General features: G+C 35.6%; 1 pseudogene; it reads left to right on the top strand.

The window, feature by feature from the left end:
- The window catches only part of LOC149554334 (wall-associated receptor kinase 17-like), a 225,611-nt pseudogene that overhangs the window by 44,504 nt on the left and 163,646 nt on the right, over positions 1–17,461 (top strand).

Below are 17,461 nucleotides of genomic sequence, written 5' to 3'. Positions count from 1 at the left end.
CTTCAAAGGCCGATAGGGAGGTGCCAAGTGTACAAGTCAGAGCATATGTGGTTCACGAGCCCAGTGATTTTTAGGGGGAAGGATGTGTAGAGTATGGTGTGGTTTTGATCGTTAGATTGAGATTGATCTACGGTGGGCGCCATCGCTCTATGAGGAACTGCTCGAGAGATATCAATAACGACATAGCGCCTAGGCGCCACATGTCCTAGTGGGACCATATTTTATGTAACCAGTGCAGTAAAAGGTGAGTCTTTTGTGACCGTTAGATTGGAAGAGATCGACGGAAGCCGGCATCTCGCCATGGTGAAGTTGTGTGATCTATACCATGGCGAAATAGCGTTTTGTCGACACGTGTCTTACTAGCCTAGCCAAGGTTGACAGTCGACGGCTGGCAGTTAGTGTAATCGTTGCAGTTAATATTAAAATTTGAAAAGGTGGTGTTGTTAGTTCAATAAAAGGTGGTCAAATGTGGAAAAGGTGTCCAGGATGGCAAAAGGAAGAAATGCGATTGGCCCGCGTGGCCTAGTTGGCACATAAGGAACTATTTGACTTGCTTTGACCTCACAGATTCATGAGCTAGAAATAATGAATCAGGTTTTTTTCTGCGAGATTTCAATCCTGTGATTAATGCCACCGACTCAAGAGTGAATGCAAAGTGCAAGGACATTCTACCACCATTACAGATCTATCTACTATGTCAGGGGATGTTTTTGGCGCCATTTCTGTCTTCTCCAGGCTCTTTCTCAGAGGAATATCAAATTTTTGGTACTCAAAACCATGTTCAAATTAGATCTTTGATTGGATTTTTAGGGTGAGAAGTTAATGCCAATAGGTGAGAAGTAAATGTAATGCAAAAATCCTTAGTTATGCCTGAACTATAAAGGCAATTTTGTGATCTTTTTCTCAGGTCGACTCTTTCTAATTTCTCTGCTACTGCTCGCAGATCTGCAGTGTAAAATTCTCTTTGTCTCTGAGCTGTATAACATTCTGTATCATCTCCTTCAGCCATCAATGTGTATGTGCATCCATCTTGCCTCTCGTTGGTGTATTGTTGAGATATGTGGCTCGCATACTGTATCTATTTTTGGCCTACTGGATAATATATAAGTGAAATCCTTTTCCTTGTGTTATTCAGTTTGGTTTCCTGATCTGTATGTGGTTGTTGATTGACATAAGTCTGGGTGTGTATGTCTTTTGAATGTTATCTTGGTTTTGTAGTGCATACATGTCATGTCCCCTATTCAAATAATTAAAAATAAAATAAACTTTGTTAAGGCAGGCAGGCTCCAAAAAGGTGAAATTTCGGAAAAAGGGGCTAATATTTGGAAACCAATGGACTAATAAATAAAAATTATTATTAAATTATATTTTATTAACCCCTCTTGGACGTGAGTTAGGGTTATTCCCTCTTTAAAAGGGGTTTGGAGGCATTTTGGGCTCATTCTACATCTTGATTCTTGCTAATTTTCTTGTTGTTCTTTAGAGGCTGCCAAACCTGTGGAGAAGGAGACCCAAGAATGGGAGTTTGCAGGTTTCCAAGAAGGCTAAGGATGGGAGTTTGAAGCCATTCCATGTGCATGCTCATACAGAGTTTTCCTTTGTGCTGAATAGTGCCGATTTGGGTGTTTTCGGGGTTGTTTTTGGTTTGAGTTTGGGTTTTCAATCTTTGTAATATTGGTTGTTTGATTTTAAAGTTCTAATTTGAGGCTAGAAATATCATAAAAAATTAGTAAAGGGACATTACAGTGGTATCAGAGCCGTGATCTTGCCAGCCTGAGGGTTTGTAGAAGTTGCATGTCAGTTTTAACAACTACCTAGATCTTGCATGTCAAGTTTTGATAACTACCCAGATCTTGCATGTCATATTTTATGATTGCATGCAACTAAGTGAAAGAGAAAAAAGATATTTGCAGCGAGAAAAGAATAAAGAAATTTTGATCAAACCCCCAGTTGAAAGCAAAAGTACAAAATCCAAGGAAGAAAAAAGTATGGCTGATCCAGATGAGATGGCAAAAAAATTCTTCCAAGACATCCAAAATACTCAGAAGAAAACAGTGGATGGGTTGGCGGAAACTAGAGAGGCTTTGCGAATATTGACAGAAAAATTACAAGGAATTGCATCTATTAATGAGAAAGGGAGCACTTCAGAGGAGCCAAGAAATGGGAGATCCACACCATCTAAATCAACCAAATCTATTTTCTTGCCTGCAGATGAGCCACCAGTACCAAATCCAGCCATTAATCTAGTGGAAGAGGTTACAAGTAATTTGATTAAATTAAGAGCTACTTACAATGGCTTAGATGATGACTTTTGTAGTTCAGTTCCTTTTAGAGAATATGTGGATATGATGAACGCTTTGATGCCCAAGAAAGAGAACAGGAGGGAGCATGACACAAGTGGAAGAGAGCTCAAAAATAAAATAAGCAAGTTTATAGCATCTACTTTTGATGGAACAAATAAAATTTCAGCTAGAGCATGGCTACAAAAATTACAAACTTTCTTCACACTTAACCCCATGAAAGAGAGTGATGCTATTCAATTTGCAAGTCTACACTTGGAAGATGCAACCTATGATTGGTGGTATCATGGAATGACTACTCAAGGTCACGATCAGGTAACTACATTTGAAGATTTCAGTCAAAGGGTGATAGATAGATTTGACCTCAAGGATGATGAAGAGTACTTTAAAGAATTGTCAAAGTTGAAGCAAAGCAAATCAGTTAATGAGTATATAGAAGAATTTCAAAAAGTGGCTGTTATGGTACCTGATATGAGTGAAAAGAGGATCGTTTATCTTTTTCTTGATGGTTTAGAAGATTCTGTTAAGGGTTTGGTTAAGGCTTTCTCACCCTCAACCTTATAGGAAGCTATCAAAAGAAGCTTGCAACTTGAAACTTGCGTGCCTATGAAATCAATCACTAATCAAAAACCCCCAAATCTTTGGAAACATAAGGGAAATTTTCAGAAAAAGACTTTCCCAACACTACCACCAAAAGATGTGACAAATGTGGCAAAAAAGAAGGTAGATGAAGAGACTAGGAGTGAATTACGAAGGAAAAAGCTTTGTTTTACTTGTAGAGAACCATGGGGTCCAGGACACAGATGTTTGGGGAAAGGTCAAGTGCACTATATTGAAGTTGCTTCAGAATTTGATTCAGATGAGCATGAGGAATTTCATGATACCAGGGAGGAGGTAGAAGAAGAGAAAGTAAAAGAAATCAGCAAGGATGGCACTTTAGCAGCATTATCAGGAGTCCCAAGATACCATCCCTTCCGAATTCGAGGGGTACTAGCAGGGCAAAGGTTGACTGTTCTTCTTGATAGTGGGGCAACTCACAATTTTATTGATGAGGGATTTGTCATGAAAAGAGGGCTTAAAGCAAAAGATTTTGAGGGATTCAATGTTACTGTAGCTGATGGATTCACTATGTCTTGCACACGGGTGGTGAAACAACTCAAGATGACCTTAGGAGATTATGAGTTATGTGATGACTTCTATGTGGTTGGTATTGGGGAGACAGATCTTGTATTGGGTGTTCAATTGTTGCACTCTATCGGAGGCTATTACATGAACCATCAAACTATGGAGTTTAAATTTCATTCCAATGGGAAAGAAGTCATATTGAGAGGGTTATCGAATGGATCACCTAAGGCGGTCTCTGCAAAGAGGATGGAGAGGACTTTTCGAAGAGGACAAGTAACATGGGCAGCAGGAGTCATAATCCAACCAACAAGCTCTCCAAAGAATCAAGGTAATTTCCATTTTGAAATTCAAAATATTCTTGATAAGAATAGTATAGTTTTCAATGATTTGCCTCCAGAATTACCACCAGATAGAGGTTTTGAGCATGTTATAGAGTTAGAACAGGGTGCCAAACCAGTTATAACAACCCCACACCACCATCCAAGAGGTTATAAGGAAGAAATTGAAAAAACTATTAAAGAACTCCTGGACATGGGATTCATAAGGCCTAGCTCTAGTCCATTTGCATCATCTGTGGTACTTGTCAAGAAAAAGGATTGTACAATGAGAATGTGTATAGACTATAGGGCTCTAAACAAGAAGACCATAAAAAATAGGTATCCCATACCATGCATAGATGAACTTATTGATGAGTTACATGGTGCTGTATACTTCTCAAAAATTGACTTAAGATCAGGCTACCATCAAATCCGAATGAGGAGTGAAGATGTGGAAAAAACTGCTTTCAGATGTCACTATGGGCACTTTGAATTTCTTGTTATGCCATTTGGACTCACTAATGCACCTGCAACATTTCAATCTTGTATGAATAAGAGATCCTATATTTGGGACATATTATAAGCTCTAAAGGAGTACAGGTTGATCAACAAAAAATCCAAGCAATTTTGGATTGGCCTCCACCCACCAATCTTACATAGTTGAGAGGTTTCTTTAGGTTGTGTAGCTACTATAGGAGATTTGCCAAGGGATTTTCTCAGCTTGCTGCCCCCTTGACTGATTTGACAAAGAAAGGAGCTTTTGTTTGGACAGAAGAGGCACAAATAACATTTGATAAGCTTAAGGAGGTAATGAGTTCATGCCCTGTGCTTGCAATTCCAGATTTCTCTTTACCTTTTGTTGTTGAATGTGATGCTTCAGGAGAAGGTATAGGGGCTGTCCTAACTCAAAGGGGACATCCAATAGCATTTGAGAGTCAAAAATTAAATCAATCATAGAAAGGGTACTCCATCTATGATAAGGAAATGTTGGCAATCATGCATGCACTTCATAAGTTTAGACAATATTTGGTATGTGGGAGATTCATTGTAAAGACAGACCATAATAGCCTTAGGTTCTTCTTGAACCAAAGGGATTTGAATGATCGTCAACAAAAATGGGTAAGCAAATTGCAAGATTATGATTTTGATATTGAATACATGAAAGGAAAGAATAATGTGGTTGCTGATGCTCTCTCAAGAAATCCCACTTTGTGTTCCTTATCATCTATCTCTGCTGATTGGAAAGTCTCCATAATTTTAGAGTATGCTAAAGATTCATTTGCCACCAAGATTTTGGATAAGTTAGTGGATGATAACAGGTACAAGGTTTTTGATGAATTGATTTATTACAAGAACATAATCTTCTTAGTGCTAGGGTCAAAAACTAAGGAGAGGATATTGAGGGCCTTTCATGACACACCTTTGGCTGGTCACCAGGGATACTTCAAGACATACAGGCAAATTCAAGAGCGGTTTTCATGGAAGGGTATGAAGGAGGATGTCCTTAAACACATTAAGGAATGTATGGTATGCCAACAAAGCAAGAGTGAGCAAAATTTTCCTACAGGGTTGTTGCAGCCACTTCCTATTCCCGAACAAAAATGGGAAAGTATTTCGATGGATTTCATCACTGGGTTGCCCAAGGTTCAAGGTAAGGATTGCATATATGTGGTGGTAGATAGACTAACTAAGTATGCACATTTCTTTCCTACCACATCTGATTTCAAGGCATCACAAGTGGCCGAATTGTTCTTCAAGGAAATTTTTAGATTACATGGTTTGCCTAGAAACATTGTTAGTGACCGGGACAGTAGATTTCTCAGCTCTTTTTGGAAGGAGCTCTTTCATTTGGTAGGAACTAAACTCACTCCTAGTACTAGCTATCACCCTCAAATAGATGGACAAACAGAGATAGTTAATAAATGGATAGAAGGATATTTGAGGAACTATGTTTCAAATCAACAACATGCTTGGGTGAAATGGTTACACCTAGGGGAGTATTGTTACAATACATCTCATCACATGTCTATTGGTATGCCTCCTTTTCGTGCTCTTTATGGTTATGATGCCCTTTCCTTTGTTGATCTAATACTTTTCGATAGTAGAGTACCCGCAGCAAGTGATTTCATCAAGCAAAGCCAAGACATAATAAGGTCCCTCAAGGATAATCTACAACATGCACAAAACCAACAAAAGATATATGCTGACAGGAAAAGGATTGAAAGATCTTTTGAGGTGGGAGATTTGGTATTTGTTAGGTTGCAGCCATATAAGCAAAGCACCTTGAAGAGAAGTGGGGCAGAGAAACTCAAGCCAAGGTTCTATGGGCCTTATAAAATCATCAAGAAGGTAGGAGAGGTAGCTTATGAATTGGAGCTCCCACCAAACAGCAAAATACATAATATTTTTCATGTATCTTTCTTAAAGAAGGTTCTAGGCCAGCAAACCATAGTATCTACAGAATTACCACCTCTTGATGATGAAGGGAAATTAGTTTTGATACCAGAAGAGATTTTGGATACAATAGAGAAAAGGTTGAGAAATAGGAGCATCATAGAGCATTTGGTCAAATGGAAAGGATTACCACTAGAGGATGCAACTTGGGAAGGAGCACATATTCTTGAGAATTCCAACCTTCATTGCTTGAGGACAAGCAATATTTGGGAGGGGAGGACTTGTCATGTCCCCTATTCAAATAATTAAAAATAAAATAAACTTTGTTAAGGCAGGCAGGCTCCAAAAAGGTGAAATTTCAGAAAAAGGGGCTAATCTTTGGAAACCAATGGACTAATAAATAAAAATTATTATTAAATTATATTTTATTAACCCCTCTTGGACGTGAGTTAGGGTTATGCCCTCTTTAAAAGGGGTTTGGAGGCATTTTGGGCTCATTCTACATCTTGATTCTTGCTAATTTTCTTGTTGTTCTTCAGAGGCTGCCAAACCTGTGGAGAAGGAGACCCAAGAACGGGAGTTTGTAGGTTTCCAAGAAGGCTAAGGATGAGAGTTTGAAGCCATTCCATGTGCATGCTCATACAGAGTTTGCCTTTGTGCTGAATAGTGCCGATTTGGGTGTTTTCGGGGTTGTTTTTGGTTTGAGTTTGGGTTTTCAATCTTTGTAATATTGGTTGTTTGATTTTAAAGTTCTGATTTGAGGCTGGAAATATCATAAAAAATCAGTAAAGGGACATTACAATACATGGGTAGAAATGAGTCTGAACACTCTATTTTGGTGCATCACCTTCATAGTTTAGGTAGGGTAGAGTACTTTTCTGCATCTCCTTCTTCCCCTTTTCCTTCTGAGAGTACTTAGGTGCACGCTGATAGTAAGAGGAATCCGACCCTCTCTGGAGACTCAACCTCATAGTTCAAGTCCCACAGCTTGGAGGTTGTTTCCATTGTTTCACTAGGTTGTCCTCACGCATTGGCCTTGGTCAAGGGTGTAAACCTAAGTGATAACAAGAACTTCTCTTGATTTTATGCAATAATTCTCCTTAAAATTGTCTTGCTAAAGATCAATAATACTTGAATGAATACATCATAGCACAATACTCAATTGATTAAGTGTGAACTTTTCGTAAATACCTTGAAAATCTGCTGAGTTAAAAGGTCCCATCCCTGAAACAGTGACAAAACCAAGTACCCTGTCCCTAGTTTGTTAGTGGTAATAATAAACCCCATTCCTCCAATCCTTAGCCCACCCTATGGGCCCAGAACCTATCTAGTTTGCAAGTACTAACTAGAATTCAAAATCGATATCTTGATGTATTTGATAGATCATTGTCAATTGTCTGATTTCTCTTTATTATCATTTCTTGAAGGATTGATGGGTGGACGCTTGACCAATTGATGTATTAATTATAAATATTTAAATGATTGGATGCTAGAATGGTTGATACTCGAATAGTTGATATTTGCTTGTATAAGTGACTGATTGTTTGCTTACTAGTCTGATTGTTTGGTTATTTTGATATTTGATTCCCAATTGATGATAGGTGGACAATTGAATGGTTTGCTTTGATGGATTCAGGATTGATGATTTTACAAATGTTGATAGTGATGATTGAATGAATGTTGATTTGATATATTGGTGTGTAATGATTTCATAAATTGATTCTTGAATGGATTTTTGATTTTGTATCTAGTTGAATGAAATGACATTTGATGGTGAATTTCTATTGATGAGGAACCCGAGGAGATGAGGAAGAGGCTATCAAAATTGAAAGCGCAAGCTCAGCATTATGAAGTAAGCTCCAATGAATATTTAGTTATAACAAAAGTTCATAAAGATTTATATTTTATAATCTTTTATGTTGTGAAGTAAAATATGTAATATGTGCAAAAATACTTTATTTATGCAATTTTTTTAAAGAGTTGTAAGAAAATTTAACTACTAAATTCTTGTTATACAGGAATTTTTGGGAATTGATCCAGAACATGGTCAAGGACAACGCGGTGAGGGCGGTAGTAGCAGAGTTCCAACTGCCACTGGTAAAATAATATTTTAGTTGACAAGTTAGAAGGAATTTTTTATTTCGAACATTCAAAACTTCTTAACTCTTACTTTATTATTTCAGAATGTCTTTGCTAACAATGTATTTTTCAAGTCATCCAGTGCAGGAGACTCCTACGAGGTTGACAGATGCCTGTACGAGATTGCCGACTGTAATGTCGGCAACAAAGGGACATCCAACTGGTAAATCCTTGTTTTTCTATATTTGGTTTTGTTTTAATTATGAGTTGATAATATGTACTTTAATCTTGGGATGCATCACATAGTGTATTGTTTTTTTTGTGGTAGGAGATGCACCGTCTTGTATGAGGCCAAATGCGGATCATAGTATATCTATTGGTGATAATTCACCGTCATTTCTTGGAGCTACCCGTGTTTCTAGCACAAGATCTATGGAGACATCGTTGTTGACCATAATGAATTAATGCCTTTGAAATGTCCTAAGCTTCGAGGTACTTTAAATAATTATTTTTTATATTGTAATAAGGATTTTCTTGCAAGATGTAAAAATGATAGGAAGTGGTGAATGCAAGGGCTTTTGATGTGGAGTGATGCCTCATGACCTTTAGTGTGTCATATTGTGCAAGTTGTTTAATTATTCTGGGATTCTTTTTTATTAGGGGTTTGGTAGGATCATCTGAATTATCAATGACCTTTTGTCTATACCAGTAATTCTCTAGTTTAGTAATTTGGTACATTGCAATTTCATGCTTTGAGTAGAAGATACTACCTAATTTTTCTACAGAGAACCAAAAGTGGGAGTCTTCTTTCATATGATTCATTTTAATGGTTTTTACTATTAATTATCCCATGACATTTTTTGCAAGAAATGATACATTTTATAGGAGGCTTTATAACCTCACACTGTGAAGATTCGGGCCCGCCATACATACTAGGTTGCTGTACATCATAACTGAACTAATTTTATCCCACTATTTTTTTTCATATCATTAATTGGTGCAACATTTTTCCTTTCATTCGAGTCTTTTCTTATACTAGCTATATCTAACAATTTTGTGTTTTTTCTTAAAAGGTGGAACTACCAATCTCAAAAATTAAAAGATGAGCTCATCAAAGATATAGAGCATGAGTTTGGTAGTAATATTTTTGATCATAAGAAATTGTTACAAAAAGCTGCCAGACATCTTAAGGTTGTGAGGGACACATATAGAAAGAGCCTTGTCCACAACCCGAAGTAAGAGCATCCTCCCTTTGTTTCAGTGAGGGACTGAAATGAGTTCATTTTGGATGCAAAGGAGAAAGGGCAACGTCCGCCAAAAGAAAGTGCACCAGAAAATCCAAAAAGGTATGCAATAGTATTAACTACTAGTATATTAATGAGAAAATTTAGGGTTCAACTTCAGTATCAACAATTTCAACTAGCTCAATTTAATCTATCTATTGATGAAAGGTATGTAAGTCATATGCTGACACAATTGCTTATAAATCTCAATCTCAATCTAGGCATAAATCCTACATAAGATATATTGACGAAATGAAGCCCTTTATTCATATGTAGTGACAAATTTTAGAGCCTATGTCTCCTATGGGTTCTTTTCTCAAATTTTATCTTCGCTGAACTCAAACTCTAATTCAACTAAGAAATTCCTACTCAAAATTGTGACAACCGAATCTTGTGATACAATGTACCATGTTAGATTTTGAGTCATAAAAATAGGCAACGCCTTGACCACTATACTTGTTGACTTTCCCTTTCTTTTACAATAATTGCTGATTATCTTGAGTTTCCTATCCCTTGTTTTCTTTTGGGTCATGTGTGCATCAAATATGCACTTAATTTGCATGTAAATCTTGATGAAATCCATCATTGAAGATATCAAATCCCATATTTTGTAGTATTCTGTTAACTATGATAACAATATATAATGTTGCCATTAGTGATTGTTATTTTATACTGTCATCAATTCCATTTTGTGCTTTGTTGCATATCAAAAAAGAAGTGCATATACACTATACATCAGATTTAAGTGTGAAGCATCACAAAATCTAATCTCTATCTTCAGATAACAATGTAGTCTGAGAATCCTAAAGAATTTAAAGTTGAGCATTTCCACCACATCTAAAATCCATTCTTCTTTTTTAGTATTTTTCGTTGCTGCTGAAGCTTTGATCACATGGATTATGTGTCTATACCCAACCAATAGATTATCCTTTTTAGGGAATCCTTGCTTTTTCTCTTGTGGAAACTGTAAAGATGGAAACTCATTAAGAGATTTTTCCTGATATCACCTTGCTTCCAATCTTTCTCTTCCATTCCTTAGCTCTTTGCAAGCTCACAAAGGCATATCAGCTTTGGTAACATGTTAATTATTTGTGTGTAGACTAATTCAAACACATATATCAGTGAAGTAAAGGGACAAAGTACCAAGCCTAACACATCTACCTTCGGGGAGCACTCTTAAAATACAACATAATGTACAAAAAAATTCATAGTGTGTACAAATGAATTTTCATGTGATTTGAACCTTCACCTGCACCTCTTGTTCCTTCAGATTCTCATCCTTTTGAATTCAATATTTCTCGCTATGCTGTTTTGTCAAAATCCCTAAAATAGGAGTTATTTCTCCAACATACTACCACGCATAATCCTCAATTTTGGTATTTAAATTTTGTTATTGTAAATATGAAAGGTATGTAATTCATATGCTAACACAATTGCTTATAAATCTCAATCTCAATCTGGGCATAAATCCTACATAAGATATATTGACAAATGAAGCTTCTAATATGTTCTCTCTGTGACCAAAGGCACTCACCCTTATAAAACCTTCACCTGTGGGTCCAAACCCACTTCCTGGAGTTGTAACTATATGTGCTTTCTCAAGGATCTCAGTAAAAATATCCCATGAATTTTGACCAGGAAATTGAACCCATACATATGGCACATTTTTTCCTCCAAAGACATCAAACCCAAGTGAAGTAAATGTTTCCACAATGATTCTAGTATTCTCTTTATATCATCCAACATATTTCAAACTTTTCATAGGTTGCAGGACACATCAAAGGCAACAAAGGCGAGGCTGGAAAAGGTTGGGTAGCACAAACTTGGCTCTGGGGGATATTTGAAAATCAAAGCACGCATTGTAAGTAGCAATAAATGAATTGCAAAGAAAAATTATTTATAAAATGCAAATAATTTTGTTAATTAATAAAAAATGTAGGGCATTGATTTTAATCTGGAGGCCACAGAAGAACACAAAAAAATTGCCTTCAAGCAAGGCTATGCAGCGGTGGCTGAACGCCTACGGTAAGCTTCCATTGCCCCAACCGAATAGTCTCCTACATCATGTGCACAGGTAAATATGCCAAAAAAAATTAGAAATTGAATACTTGAGCAACAATTTATTTGATAATAATGTGCATGACATTGCAATGCAGCCTGTTAATCCTGACACAGATCATACACAGCATCATGAAGCCCCTGATGTGCATCGTACCGTCAATGGAGGTGCTCATTTGTTATTTAAAACTAATTATGTAATTATTAATACAATTTAACATCTTTAATTGAACTTGGTGTAACCTTTTTGTGTTGAGGATATAGAATCATGTCGTGCTGAACGAGTGCTAGAGGATGTTTAGATTGATCAGTAGGTAGATCATGTGGCACATTCAGGTAAAGAAAATCTATGTTTTGTTCTTTTAAATTAATTTTTTGATTTATAGTTCTTTTACTTAAATAAAAACTCATAATTCACTAATATAAAATGGTGGGAATTTAACCTCATGAAGTACTTGTTATTGCAGCGGGCCCCCCTTTGGTGCAGTGGCCTCATGGTGTTCTTGAACGGATGAGGAGGAGACGTGTTAGAACCAGTAGAGGAGGGGGATCCTAATGAGGACATTGATATTCCTCTTAGAAATTTTATGAAAAAAAGAAATGGCAAGAAAGCAAAAAAGAGATGATTATTCATGAATGACTTACTCTTGAATGTTGTGTGTTAATGAATTATTCGTGAATGTTGTGTGTTTATGAATTTTATGTGTTAATGAATGTTATCATGTGATTATAATGATTGAATTTTATATTTCAAAAATGGATGAATTGAATGTTATTAAATGTTAATGGGGAATTTAGAGTGATGTTAGGGGGGGGGAAGGGCCAAATGAGCTTCTACCTTCACATGGTTGGCCCTGTTAAGTAGAGAATATTTAACTATTCTTAAAACCAAGTGAAGCTCAAACTTTAAAGATAAGCTTATAGTTAATAGTGACAACCAATTAGCAAGTCAAAATGAAGTTTTTCATTATAGGTACCTTTTTAGTTTTTAAAGCACGATATCATGTTTTAATATTGTATAGTTTTTTTCTCTTAAGTTAAAGTATTCTTTTACTATAACAACATAATTTATGACCATTTTAGTAACTATTCTAACATCGCTTTATGACAAATCCTATTTCTCAGATGTTGAGCATGGTTGCAGCTGTGCAATTGGCGTTTCAAAGTATTGGTGTGGTTTATGGGGACATAGGAACATCACCACTTTATGTGTATGTGAGTACTTTTCTTGATGGCATCAAACATCTTGATGACATTCTTGGGGCTTTGTCTTTGATCATATATTCTCTCACTCTTTTGCCCCTCATCAAATACGTCTTCATTGTATTGTGGGCCAATGATAATGGAGATGGTAAGATTATAATAGCTCTAGTTTCACTTTGTTTTTAGGTCAAAGTTTGATCTTTTTGATGTGAAAACATGTGTTCTAAGTTTAAAGGGATGGTTTCTTTTGCAGGTGGAACATTTTCTCTTTATTCTTTGATTTTCCGCCATGAAAATGTCAGCATGATACCCAATCACCAAGAAGAAGACAAGAAACTCTCCTCATATACACTTGAAGTTGCAGGTAGACAACCCAATAGAGCCATTAGGATAAAGGAAGCTCTTGAACAAAGTAACTTTGCCAAGAGATGTTTGTTAATACTAGCCCTTGTGGGGACTTGTATGGTTATAGGAGATGCCGTCCTCACCCCTTGCATCTCTGGTACATATTATTGTTTTTACAATATGTAATGCTTATTGTTGTTATTTTTCAATATATTGTATGCTTGTTATATCAGTTTTTCAATAGTGTGATCTATTATCATATGTTAGAAATCAAATGATCTCGAAGTCTACTTAATTCACAATAAGTCCCTTAGATTCTACAAAATTTGTTAACTTTTCCCTTTCATTTGTTCAAGTAGTTTCACTAACACTTAATTTTTTGATATATTTTAGTTCTTTCAACAGTGGAGGGAATCAAAAGGGTGGACAAGCCGCTCAACCAAGGTGAGTTTTCGGCATTTTCTCACATTATAATATTTGAGATGGGTAGGAAGGTTATGGTGAGCAGAAAACATGAACACGAAATTAGATTGATAAACTAATGGCATTTCATTCTTTGTCCTATTCCTCAATTTCATGCTTGGGTTTTATAACCCCAATTGAGCTTCCTTAAAACATTATTCCATTTCTTTTATGAATTCTGAAGTCAGGAATCTCTAAAATTGTAATGACTTTGCAAGGTATCCCAACAAATCTCAAATTCACATTCTTTTTTTTCTATCTTAAAGTCTTGCCTGTAGGAAATTGTGATTTTGTGTTGAATACACATGTTAACCTACGAAATTTATCTAACTTTCTCTTTGGACCTGCTTTTGGTGTAATCTAAGAACCCATATTGTTGTGCTCGAATTTGGAAGGCACACTGGAGATGGCATAGCTGTGAAATGCCTATGTTTGGAAAGCTGTTTGGTTTTTACCTTGATTGATGAATAGTTTGCTGTCATTATGTGGATAATGGCTTTGGTTACAGGCATCTTATCTTTCCAAAAGCTGTCATACCTAATGACCTGAGAACATCCTAAAATTTTGACGTGTTATATCTGATTTGAAGGAGGAAGAAGTACAAACGATTCAAAAGGTTGTCTAGAATGAGAGAGTAGTGTGCTTCCATAGTTTTCATCTGCCTTATTTTTGTATATTGGAATGACTTGAATATTTTTATATGCAGGAAGAACTGTGCCAAAAAGAACGTAAAAATCAGGATGAATTTCAAAGATTGCTAGAGGATCATAAAGCAACTGGCCTGCTTACAGCAAAGACACACTTCATTTGAAGCAGGCTCTTTGCTTTATGATCCTCTAGTTCTTTGATAAAGCAAAGAACTGGAGGATCATAAAGCAAAGAGCCTGCTTCAAATACATCTGGTTCACCACCCAAGGATTTGTTTGAAGATGTTGCAGAAGGGATGAAAAAGCAGGTAAGACAGTTGCATATATTTTAATGATTTGATTGCAAGATTTAATTGCACTTTCATAATCAAGCTTGCAATCATTATTACTCAATGCAATGTATGTTTGACTCCTTTGATGTAACCATTTTTTGAATATGTATCTTTGGCAGTACCAGGAGGACAAATCAAACATAAAAGATGCTATGGAGTCAAGAAATGTGTGCCTTTTGTGCTTTAAGATTTTCCATTGGATGTAAAATATATTGTAATGTTTTTGATGTAATGATTGCAGCTCGCAGTAACATCAACATGGACTCTTGACAAGTTCAAAGCCTCCATTGGGGAACTATATGATTTGGCTGCTGCATCTGAAACAAATCTTAAGGTTTGTTCTGGTTACATTTCTAGATTTTTTGTCTCAGCTATAGAAGACTTCACAATAAAAGTATTTGGTATTTGCCTTTGAACAATGTTGTCACATATTGTTATGTTCCTAGTAACTACTATTTATACAAACAAGGATCTTATCCTTATGTTCCATATGACTCTGGTTCCTAACTGATTCGATCATTGCATCAACTATATTATGTTTTGACTCATTTGCACTGGTAAGTAGTTGCTGGAAGTGAATCGCTATCACAAATGCATTAGTCTGTTCTCATTAATGGATAATGGATTTTTATTAGGTTAAACTGAAACAATTGCAAATTTTGAAAGTAATGCAAGTTGTTTTGGGATATATGATTTTGTTAGGTCTTACTGACATCCTGTGTATTGCTTGCAGCTTGTGTTTGAAGAAGTGATTGAACAAGTAAAGGAAAAGGAAGAGAAAGAAGCAAAAAGGAGGGAAACGCTGGCAGATGATTTCATGGCTTTGCTTTATTCTCTAAAGGTTTACATTATTCATTTTGGAAAAATTCCTTCTAATGCAGTCTCTTTTTCCTCTACTACTTTTACACCTGGAGTAAAATTTCACAGAGTTTTGTACATTAAAAATCCTAAATATGAATGAATTTCTATTCTTATCATAAACGAATTTCTATCTATGTAACGTTAAATTAGTTATATATTGTTTTTCCATTTTAGGAAATTGTTGCTTCCTTAGAATGGGAGGATTGCATACCTTTTCTCAAAGATGCGGAAGCATACAGGTAAAAGAGCTACTATCAGGAATTAATCTTATTGTGAGTAATTAAAGGTAGTTACTAGTAGTAGCTATAAATATATTGGATATGAATATTTAGGGCAATTAGTGATGAAAGCTTCTGTCAGGAGATATTTGATAAGTACATTGCAAATCTTCACGAAAAGGTTAAGGAAAACAAGCGCAAACGAGATGAAGAAGAGGTACATCACCTAATTAGCATTTCCACTTTCATATCTAATTTTGTCAAGATCTAATTTTTGTTTAAATACCTTTTGAAAGCATATTTGGGTGAGTGTTGTACTGAGAATGCAAATTAGACCTCCTTATGAAGATAATTGTATTCCTAACAAGTTATTTTAACTACTTTTACAAACTAGCTATTAGAAGTTAAATTGTTGCAAACTAGCCTTTATCAAGATCTGATATGACCTAGATGAGATGAGTTAGGGTTAGTAGACTAACCAACATGAAAGGTCATTCCATGTTGAACTAGAAAAAAATAATTTTAAAATTTAATATGAGAGGCACCCACCAGATAAGATTTGGATGTTGTCTACAAGCACAACTCTTAACTATGAAATTGTTATAATATAGTGTGTTAAGATTTTGATGCCTTAGTTCAATTTCCTCTTGGTAGAGTTTCAAACATTAGCTCAATGCAATCCTTTTGGTTTAAAATTTGACAAAAAAAGTTTCTTAAAATTCTTATAAATGAACAAAAGTTTGTAAAAGAAGCCCTCATATTTCCATACAATGAAATTTATTTTCAATTAAAAATTAGATTAATTGAAACTGTGAACTTCATTGTACTATGACCATTTCTACCACTTAGGATAGCCCATACATTGCAACCAGTCTTTTTCTTGTATTTTTAGCCTAAGTAGTTCACCGCCAACAATTTTTGTCTTCAATTTTGCTACTATTAAGTTAATCCATACGACTAATTTCTTTTTATCCAAGCTTCTCTTCAAGGCTCTCATACATGAGGAAAATGGGACAAAATTAGTGCCTTGGTTGTATTGATGTTTTCACATATTATTCACCAGACCTGATTAGAACTAACCTATGAGAACTTTCTGCCGCAACAACTTTAGTAAGAACATTATTTGTGGAGTAGATACAAGGTTCTATCTCCAACATTGAATGCCTCGTAGATGGAGAAGAAGTCTAGTGCCAAGGTTTGTACATTCCATAGAGATTTTTGCTGTCTTGATCACATGGCACCATCATTTTTTTGTTTGAGGTATAATACAAAATGGCGACGTACAAAATATAAGGTTGCTCAATCAAATTATATTAAGTTCCTCATTTGCAGGAATAATTTAAATAGTTAATACTACAATATATTGCATTATTATTGATCAGTTTTGGAGGATGATGAAAGATTTTTAGGATAAGCAATCTATGGTTCAAAACATTTTGTTGTGCCATCATAAAAAAATCAACTCTTCAATGGGCAAGTGAACTGCAACAATTGTCATCCTGACTATAATGATTACAAATATATGTATACATTATGGTTAACTTCAACAAAAGTCATTCTATTGGCACAAGATTCATATGCATCGGCCATTTGTGAAGCAAATATTAGCCCAAAATAGTTGGAACACAGTCATCAATGTTAAAGCCAAAAGAAATACAAAAGTTGTCAACAACACTCTTGACATTCTCTATGTAGATCCTAAACAATGTGCTATCATCAAATGCACTTAACGATGATGTCAGCCATTCCAATATGCATGCAGCTTTAATGTTAAATGAAGATAATTCTAATGTAACAATCAATCATTCTAGCGATTCTTTTGGCCACAACTTCTTCC

The sequence above is a fragment of the Cupressus sempervirens genome, chromosome 5 (assembly GCF_028749045.1).
Source record: "Cupressus sempervirens isolate cs-2001-9-10 chromosome 5, ASM2874904v1, whole genome shotgun sequence".
In the NCBI taxonomy this organism is placed as follows: Eukaryota; Viridiplantae; Streptophyta; class Pinopsida; order Cupressales; family Cupressaceae; genus Cupressus; species Cupressus sempervirens.
This window is presented reverse-complemented; position numbering and strand designations above follow the sequence as displayed.